Genomic DNA, 11170 nt, shown 5'->3' with positions numbered 1-11170 from the left:
TTCAAGTGCAAGATAAGATTAGATCAATTAATCAGATGGCATTTCAGTTCAATTTCAGGGTGGATGTACAAGCCATGAACTCAAGTGTGGTTCATTGTACCTTGCACACAGGGTTAGGTGTGTGAGCCAATCAGATCAGTCAATTAATCAGTTAATTCTGATAAATTAAGACAGTCACGTATAGCGTGTGCATTAGCATGATATGACAAGAATTTATTCTTTCAGCATGAAAAAAATTATGAAATGCCTTTTTATTTATTATGTTTATATTGTGGTAAATTCTTACTGAGTCTTCGACTCATTTTAATTTTTATTTCTTTTTTCTTTTTAACCTTCCAGGTGAGGAGAATGAGGACTATGAGCAGGGGTGAGGAGAATGAGGACTATGAGCAGGTGGGACAATTTTAGAAGGAGCGGACTAATAAACCTTAGACTATATTTTTGGTTTCGTTTTTATTTAGTTGGTTTGAAAACTTGGATATGACTATTGGTTGGGAAGGAGAAGTTTTTGCTCATTATAAGATTCTAATAAAGCTCCAATTGTATCATTAACTATTCCTTTTAGAGTATAGGCCATGTGGTTTGGGCTTTCCATTGGGGCATTACAAATGGTATCAGAGCCTATCACAACCAGAAATGTAACACTTGAGCCGTGCCACCTACAACAAATAGGCCCGATGAGGACGTCGGGAATTTAAGGGGGTAGATTGTGATACCCCCATATGATAAGATTGAGGGTAGGTGGAGTATGAGATCTCACATTACTTGGGAATGAGAAGTTCTTGCTTTTTATAAGGTTTCAATGGTGCTCTAATTATATCATTAACTAGTCTTTTTGAAGTATAGGTTATGTGGTTTGGGCCTTCCATTGAGGCGTTATAGTAACTTTAATAATCTATGTAGATGACATAATTATCACAAGGGATGATAAGGAAGAAATATTTAGACTTTAGACACAGCTAGCAACTAAATTTGAGATGAAGGACTTAGGATGACTCAAATATTTTCTAGGAATTGATGTTGTCAAGACAATGTAATTTTCTCTCCCAAAGGAAATATGTGTTGGACTTTTTTTTTTTTTTTTTTGTAAGCGAAGAGCTAGTAGCCACATGTCCTAGTGGCCCTGTCCCAAGTTTATTAAATGTGTTGGACTTATTGACGGAGGTAGGAATGTTGGAGTGTAAACCGGCAGACACCCCAATTATTGGAGAGTATCCAGACCAAGTGCCAACAGATAAAGGAAGATACCAAAGGATAGTTGGAAAACTTATCTATCTCTCTCATACTCGCCCAGATATTGCATACGCTGTGAGCGTTGTTAGTCAATTTATGCACAATCCTAGTGAGGACCATATGGACATAGTGACCTGAATACTCCGATACTTGAAGTCCTCGCCCGGAAAAGGACTTATGTTCTCCAAGCACACCCATCTAAAAGTTGATGCCTATACAAATGCAGAGGTGATGAGTAACGAAGTGCAAGTGAATGGTTATACAGATGCAGATTGGACATGGAGCATTTTAGATAGGAAATTCACTTCTGCTACTTCATGTTTGTCAACAGGAATCTTGTTACATGAAGAAGCAAGAAACAAAAAGTAATGGCACTATCAAATGTAGAGGTTGAATTATAGGGAATTGCAAAAGGAATCTGCGAACTTCTCTAGATCAAAAGACTACTCACCGAAATTGGCTTTGCTCCTACCTCCGAGATTGATCTTTTCTGTAACAACAAAGATCTCTCATGACCCAATACAACATGATCACACCGAACATGTAGAGATGGATTGACATTTTACAAAGAGAATCTAGAAGCAAAAATAATTTGATTTCCATTTGTAAAGTCCAAAGACCAACTAGCAGATATACTCACAAAGGCTGTATCAAGCAAAGATTTTCACAACTCACTTGACAAGTTGTGGATCAGATACCTATATGTATCAACTTGAGGGGGAGTGTTGGCATGTTGTTAGAATCAATTTAGTCGTAAATATAGAAACCTTCCTCTCATGGGTCATCCATGATCCTAGCCACAAAAGTTTTATAGCAAATATAGGTTTACTGATTTTTTTATTTATTTTGTACTCTACTATAAAGATGGTTTCTTTCTAATATACAAGTTGAGAAACTTTGACAGTTTTAGTTGTTTCAGTATCAGGTTGGGAAAAGGTGAAGAAAGCAGTTTTCGATTCATCGACTATGGCATCTTTTTGGATAAGATTTGACGAAAAACGGGCATGGTAGAGTGCAAACAAGAATAAGGTAACGGTAACTGTGAAGACGAGCTTGGCCATTTCATGGTGATCAGACATAATGACGGAGAAGGTGGCTTTAGGAGGAGTCTTGACTGGGAGCAAAAGAAGGGTGATCGGTTTCGACCAATTTTTTTTGTAATAAACCCGGTATTGGGTTTGACCCGTTGAACCTTACTTTAGTCGAGTGGGCCAATGTCGGGCCTTTTCGGATTGATCAGGCCAAGCCCTTCTATGCATAGGCCTATGTGTGTGATAAGTATTGGCTGTTTATGTATACCATTTTTCCATTCAAAACATGATATTGAACGCACATGCTTTTCTATGTGCTAATCATTTCAAAACATGTGCGATTGATGCTAAATGATCATTGTTAGATTTTTCCAACACCGTATCTATGAGTATTAGAAATGATGATCTGCAGGCCGGCAGGCATGTAGGGCAAGGTCGTAAATTAACTGTAATTTGAGCATGAGTTTTACAAACTTAATGTGCGTTTAGTTCATTCATTAAACAATATATTGTTAGCTCTTAAAACTTGGCAATTCATTTATTTTATGTTTTTATTATTTGCTGATCAATGGCATGCACTGCATACGTTTATGCCAGCTTGGAATCTAATTAATCCTTTACATCAATATTAGATGAAAATGATCTAAAATGTATCACATCAATATAATTAATGATAAAATAGTACTGAATGAATAACGTTGATCACATGTATGCTTTCATCCTAATTGGGAATATCCATGTATGTAGATATGATGGCCGAGACAGTGTGGGATTGCGATGCAAAATTTAGATTTTACAAGGCCTAATGCGATACCAATACCTCTCCTTATGTGTGTTTTATATCTTTCACAAGCAATAGATTCCATCTACAAGAACAAGGATGGATATACCCATGTAGGGAAAGAGATGAGAGAGAACATTCCAGTGGTGCTCATACATCTGGTGCCAACAATATTATGAGTGTTGGTTACTAGTACTGATATGGTTTCATAATAAGTTAGATTTACTTTATAACAAAATAGCTTTAGAGTCAAAGTTCAAATTCAGAACTTCTGCTATGATACTATATAGAAAAAGGAGAGTTTGAGAATTATGCCTCACAATGAGAACAGAGAGAGATATTGTATGTATTGCATATATAGAGAAGATACAAGGTTGACTTTACATGTATAAGAAAGAAATAAAGAAAGAGTGTGATGTGCATGCCTAAAATAGGAGATTGTAGAGGATTTCTAGGTATACAATGAGCAAAGTATGGAAGTTATATTCAGTAATCATGTAGTCGATGGTCTCTTGATCTGCTGTCTTCGGATGCAATAAATAGTGTGTTGTACATGCCTAAAGTAGGAGATTGTAGAGGATTTCTAGGGATACAAAGAGCAGAGTATGGAAGTTATGCAATAATCACGTAGTTGGTGGTTCTCTTGATCATCTATTGCCTTCAAATGTAAGGCTATTAGGAAGTTGGTTCATAATTGGCTAAGATGGCATAGGAAAATCATTTGGTTGCGTTCACATGCCAAATGAAGTTGCTGCAAAAGCAATTCATGATATAGAAGAACAATTCTTGAAGAGGATGAATCCATATAGGGTCCATGATGGCCTGTAATAGTTGGAAAGAACCAAATCTACAATAATAAAGTAGAAAAAGCGAAGAAAATATAAAAGGGTAAGAGAAAGTCGATGGGGGAGGATAGATGAATAGAGGGGCCATGGAACTGTCAACTCTATTTTGTAGTAACGATCAAATGTGAAAAACTTTCATTTAAAGGGACTTCTCAAGTTAGTTCTTCTTGGGAATAGATATTTTATATTAATTCACAAGTGATTATATATGGAGGGAAAATTAAAAAAAACTAGTATGCAAGATTTGTGGGGTATGAAGTGTAAAATAAGAGAAATTCTATAGACTACACTTTCATTTCACTCTCATCCCACTATGATAAGGTAATATTGTTCATCAACATGTAGATTTAAAATATAAAATAAAAGAAAAGATGATCTAAGGGTGGTAAGAGTGCCACATTTTACTTAGTGAGATGAGAATAAAATGAGAGTGTGGTTTATAGCATTACTCGTAAAATAATATTTATTCTTTTACATATGTTCACGAGATTAATACACATTTTTATGTTCAAAATAATGGCTCGTATTCAACAGTATTTTGATAAGTTGAATCACCCATGCGACAATTTTTGTTGAGTTTCATGTGTGGTTCTTGCTTTTAGCAATATCAATTATGCAATAGATCTTATGAATAGGAAAAGTCTAAATGCAAGTGGTTTGGCACACCGTTGCACACCAAAATGTGACCTGGCCAAACAAAAGCGTTGTATTCATTTTGGTGTGGTATTGATCTCTGAGTTCCACGCCTTCTCTTCCGTTCCCCACTAAGCCGAACCTCCCATTCTCTTCTTCTCCAACGTCCCTCCCCTTTTCTTCTCCAATCGACTGAAACACACCCTGTAGCATCTCTTCTCTTCTCTCCCCTTCTCTTCATATGGAACTAATCTATCTCGGTGGTGAATCTTCTACGTACATGGCTACGATATTGCTATCATCGAATGGGAGTAATCCATTCTTGAGAGCCAGAGACCTTTAGGTTGCTGTCCTTGTCCAGAAGGAGATTTTGAGTCTTCACGTCGTGGTGGGCAACGCCGTTTTGGTGGCAGAAATGTAGCACTAAGATCAACTGCTGGAGGCGACGCATGGATATGATCTCTTGAATTATCCGTGCTTCCATGGCAATGTCGACGGTTTTGGATAGTTTCGAAAGCCAAGGCGAGGTTAGAGAAAGGGAGAGAGAGAGTCAAAACCATAAAACGATTACTTCCTTTTTCCTTTTCACCATTTTCTTGGGAAAGCTTAAAAGAATTTGGAAGCCAGAGCAAAGAATAGAAAATTACATAGTGGGAAAAAAAAACCAATCTATCTTTGTCTGTTGTTGTTTCTGAGCCTGAAAATGATGACTTGGTCGAGAAAAGACGATAGCTTAGATGCTTTGGATCTCTTTTGAGGAACTGTCAAATCATTAAGCTCGTTGAACGAATCTGTAGGATGCTCTCTTCGATCAGGGATGGTGTAGAAGAGCCCACTATCAGCCTTATTCATGAAAGTTTGAGAAGAAACCATATTGCAATCTACGAATGATTGGTTAAAACACGGTTGCATTTCAAGCATTGTTCTAGCCAATGGTAGTCCAAAGAACATCTGGTGTCCATATATATTCGCTTTGCCCATATTAGATTTGACAAAATCCCAAAAAAAAATCCAACCAAAAATTTAGAAAGGTAGAGTAAGCCATAGAAAACAAGGAATATCCACAATGAGATATGAAAAAAGACCTTGAGTGAAGAAGGGCTATGGAGGCCGATTGTACCTATTTGTGATTAATTGAGAAGGGATAGTACATATGAAAAGCTTCAACTACCATGAAAGTTGGTATTCCTTGCCCCTTTTCTGTGAATCTTGCGACCACTTTCTTCTCACTTCATTTTCTTTTATATAAAAAATACCCCTACCATGTCAGTATTGGTGCGCCTATGGGTATGCAAAATTGCCTGTACTCAGAAGAACTCTAAAAACAAAGAGACTGTAGATAGGAGCGAATCCTTCCTTTTCGCATAGAAGGAAATCATGCTATTGGAGAGCTTTTATCGAAACAGTGCATAAAGGAGATTCTAGAGGACGAAACCCTAGTAGAGGGGATTGCATGAGGAGGAAGAGGACGATGCTCTAAGCTATCGACCCTTCAAATGTTCTATAACCTGAGCTATCACCCCTGTAACTTTGAGCTGCCATCAACCTGAATTGTCGGAGAGCTGCCGTCCCCTTCAAATGCTAGTAGGTGTGAGGTTTGTAATGCAATTTGCATCCGTTAAAATAACAACATTTGTACAAATTAGTGGATCTAGAAAAGCATGTTATTGACTCATATTGCTAGTAAAACAAACTAAGTCTAGAACTCAATCTTGGTGGTTGTTTGCTATGTACAATCCATAGAGAGAGGAGTGCATAGAATGAATGAGTTTGGCTGGGGCATAAAAAGTTTCAAGACTCTTCGCCAAGTACCGTAGCTATAGAACAAACTTTAACTCCCCTTTCCACAAAATTATATGAATTTAATCATTAGTTAGTAGTCTAATACTTTTCCTCATGTATGAGACAGACCCCCTTAATTAGTGATACTATGTAATAATAGTCAAATGAAAATATAAGGTTATCAGATCATCTACTATAATCTTGATGCTATATTAACCTTCTGTGGGAAAAACCACACACACACACACACATACACACACATATATATAATATAACAGAGCTCAATATCACCGACAGATATATATTCTTTTTCCTTGAGGAACTTGTTGCATGTATTGATTTTTTTTTTTTTTTTTTTTTTTTTTTTGTTTAGGGTCAAGGCAGAAGATAAAGCCAAAAAAAAAAAAAAAGGGAAGAAAGCAATACTTAAGAGGGAGAGTTTCAAGCCAGATTGATGAAGTACTCAAGTAAGGAATTTTGATACATCCCCTAAGGATTTGTGTTTCCAACTCCTGAATCAAGTAAGGAATTCTGATACAACCCCTAATGCACATGTTGCCAATCTAGTGTCTTTTGTTGTTAACATTATCAGCATGTGCTCATCTTATTATTTATAATATTGCAAGCAAAAGATTTTTTTTTTTTTTTAAAGATTCTCCAAAGTTTGACTATTCGCATTAATTTGCAATTTGGCCAATGATACTTAAAATCTTTAGGATCCCTGTATAAAGCTACCTCTACTTGTTTAGCATCCACTTGTTTAACCACCAAAAATGTGTTTGGTTTCTATTGCTATGATGTTGAGACTAAACTATGTGAACATCTCATTATGTTTTAAAGCATACTTAGAAGTGTAACCGGTCCGGTCCAATCTGATTTTGAACAAAATTTATGACCGAACTGATATGCACCAGTTTTATATTTTTTAAGACCGATTACGCACCGGTTACCCTCCTAAACCGGTATTCCAATTTTATAGATTTTCGATCCAGTTTGGTCATATTTTTCAGTTTTAATATACTATATTATATAATATATATAATATAGTATAGTATATAATACTATAATGATAATATATTGTAGTATATTATAATATATATTATAATTGTATTATAGACTATAGTGATATATTATGATATATAGTCATATAGTTTTAGTATACTATTAATACAATAAACTATAGTGATATAAAAGTTTAAAATTTAATATTATATTATTTAGTAATTTATCTTATGATACAAAACTATTTTATATATAATTATATATTATATATTATATATAAAAAGTATATACAATATAAAAATTTAAAATATATATATGAACGGGTCCGGTTTTAGAAAAACAAAAACCAGAACTAGACCGATTTTGACCGGTTTTTTATTAAAAAAAAAAAAATCGATACTTAACCAAACGAAACTCGATGCTGAAGACCGGTTTAACCATTCATCCTTTTTTTTTTTTTTTTGCACCCCTAGCATACTTTTTAAGCCAAATGGGTGAGAATGAATATGACAGCATAATCATACAAAGTTGATTAGTCCACAGGTGAGCAGATGTGAATTCATCACATTAGTTCTTTGGAAGAAAACTATTTGAAAAATGTCCTGTATAATAATAGGGACCAAGTTTGCCACAACCAAACTATATTGTACCCAAGTCTAATCAAATTAATAGTATAGAACCTTGGATCTTGTGGCATGCTACAAGGAAGCTACAATTTATTTTTGTTATTTTTACTAGTTTAACAAGAGAGAGCTACTAATTAGTGTCTTTTTTTAAAAACAAATTTATAATTTCTCTTACAATGACTATAGTTCTATCTCATATAATAGATTTTTGTACCAACTACAGGTCATAACCATTCAACTTAGAGTTATATTTCCTTTCTACACTGCACTTACAGTTTGTAGGTTTTTTTTTTTCTCATCCCCTTGTACTTTTTGATTCCTTAGTTTTTAAAACTATTGTTTCTCCCTACTTTGTTCAAAATAATTGATTTTGAGAGCCTGCTTTGAAGACAAAACACAAAACTCTTTATATGAGCGTGTTGTTTCAAAGAGATGTTGCAACTCTTTATATCTTCTTTCCCAATTGAAATTGACAACTTACAAATTTATATTTTAAGTCTTGGAAGAATTTATGCCACTTGCACAGGAAAAGTATGAACCCTTCCATGAATATCTTAAGGTGTCAGAATAAGCTATCAACTACACAAATTAGTTGTAAAAAGGGCCTAGAATATGTCTAAAAAACTACTTGATGTTTACCTCACTCCATCAATGTTTTGCTTTGGTTGTTTGGCTATATCTGCTATGCCAGAATGATGTATAGTAATCTGTTGAATGAGTGAAAGTCCATTGCAATCTCCTTCTCTACTTTCTTCCTCAATGCATTGTCAAACTGATCGACAAACTCTTTTAACATCGTCTTTGAATGCACAAAACCTGATCAACGAACTCTACTTTCTTCCTCATACTCTCACTCCTCTAAGTTGTGCTCATTCCAGCCCAGAATGTATCTTTCAAATATATAGGAACCCAATGCATTCTCAAACTGATCGACGAACTCTACTTTCTTCCTTATACTCTCACTCCTCTAAGTTGTGCTCATTCTAGCCCAGAATGTATCTTTCAGATGTATAGGAACCCAATGCATTCTCTCACTGCATAGACTTTGAAGCCATGCATTCTTATGTAAATTGTACGTACCAATAAACACCTCCCAATACTTCTCAAACTCTTTAGAAGTCTGGTAATCATAAATATATTTCTACAATGCACTCTTCAAACCACAACTAGCGTGTGAATCGGAACTCAACTTCTCTGGTAGATTTTGCATAATGTGCCATAAACAAAATCTGTGTTGAGTATTCTGGAAAACTATTGCTATCACATTTTTCATGGTCCTGTCCTGGTCAGTGATGATAGCTTTTAAAGCTCTCACATCCATACATTTCAACAAAGTCTCAAATAACAAAACAAATGTATAAATATCTTCGCTTGAAAGTAGACATGCTCCAAAAAGTATAGATTGTCCATGGTGGTTCACTCTTACAAAAAGAATGAATGGCATGCCATAACTATTTATTAGGTATGTTGTATCAAATGTCACAACATCCCTAAAATACCCATATGCTGCTATGCTACGTTCATCGGCTAAAAAAATGTTCTTTAATCTCCCATCATCATCCAAATCTATCAAGGAATAGAACCCATCATTCTTATACTACATTCTCTCAAAATATTGATGAAGTGCATTAGCACCTCCTTTGTCAATATAATTCCATGCATCTTTCTCAACAAATGAAAGCTTACCAAATCCACTTGCCTCCACAACCAATGCACCGAAACCTTTAGCCATACTTATGCTTTCTTGTTGATATCTATAGACTCATCTATCTGTCGATTACCTCTAAAGAACCTTGCATTTCGTGGACTTAGCCCATGGTTGTGTGTATTCTCAACCGTTGTTAGATGCAATACCCCATCAAGCAAAATAGCATTAATCTTTGTCTTACAATTTGTTTTCATAGTCTAACATGGTTTAGAAACATTCAAAATACGGTTCCTTGCCTTGCCACCACAAGCACAACCAAGTGTTAAATATTTAACTCTCCCATCATCTCCTCTTTTACTTCTTTGGGTCATTACACAAAACCTATTCTGTTTTCCATATTGCTTGTAGAAGTCCAACTGCTCATCCTCAGTTTTAAATGACATTCCCGACCTTGGCTTTATAACACCATCATCATCATTCTCATGATTGTTTTAATTTTTTTTTTTTAAAAAAAAAAAGAGGACGATACTCCAATTTTATTGATTACCCTCGCTTATGGCAAATGAATTAGTGTTTTAAATACCATACCGTACCAGCCAATATTTTCTGTACCGGCCACTGGTCTGGTACATGTATTATACCTGTTTTGTACCGTTCCAAATACCAATCGTATCGGCCGATATTTTGGCCAGTACTGGCCTATATTTTGGCCCGTACCGGCCGGTATTTCAGCCTTTACTTTTTTTTCATTTCTTCATTTTTTGATCCACAATTTAGATCAAACTATTTATAATTTTTATATATGTATATTTATATATAATTTATTATTTATTCATATATAAGCTATTATTTTGGAATATAATTTATATCTATATATTTATATATATAATTTATTCATATATCGACTATTCCAAAATGGTACCGATATCGAAATATTTCGTTTTAATGTCTTGACCGGTACGGATTCTGGTACGGTATTCAAAACTTTGATAGAAATACCGCAGTAACAAGCAGGACACTTGGGATTTACAAAGATTCAAAAAAACCATCCCAGGCATAAAAAAATAGTAAAATAAAAACAACCTATACAATAAACTAAATAAATAAAGCAATAAAAACCAACCTAAACATGCCTATTTTTTAAACCAAAACCAATTTAGCAAAACCCCAACAAATTAAATCCTGAGGCTAGGAAATCCCAATTTATCAAGACAAAGAATACCTCTCAAAATCCGTGGCAAATTCTGATGTTCTTCGTAAGTAAAATTTTGTCCCAACTTGCCTTGTCATGCTAGAAAATCCGTTGCTTGATTACCTTCCTGAAATTGATGCACTACCAGTGTTTTTGGTACCGTACCGTACCGACCAGTACAGGTATGGTACCTGTTTCGTACCAGTTGAAATACCGGCCGTACTGGTCGATACCGGCCATACCGTCCTGTATTTCGGCCTGTACCTGCCAGTATTTCGACTCTTTATCTTTATCTTTTTTTTTTCATTTTTTAAGCTATAATCTCATTTTTTGACCCCCAATTCATACCAAACTATTTATAATTTATATATACATATGTATTCATGTATAATTTATT

Source organism: Carya illinoinensis, chromosome 4 (genome assembly GCF_018687715.1).
Source record: "Carya illinoinensis cultivar Pawnee chromosome 4, C.illinoinensisPawnee_v1, whole genome shotgun sequence".
NCBI classification, from domain to species: Eukaryota; Viridiplantae; Streptophyta; class Magnoliopsida; order Fagales; family Juglandaceae; genus Carya; species Carya illinoinensis.
This window is presented reverse-complemented; position numbering follows the sequence as displayed.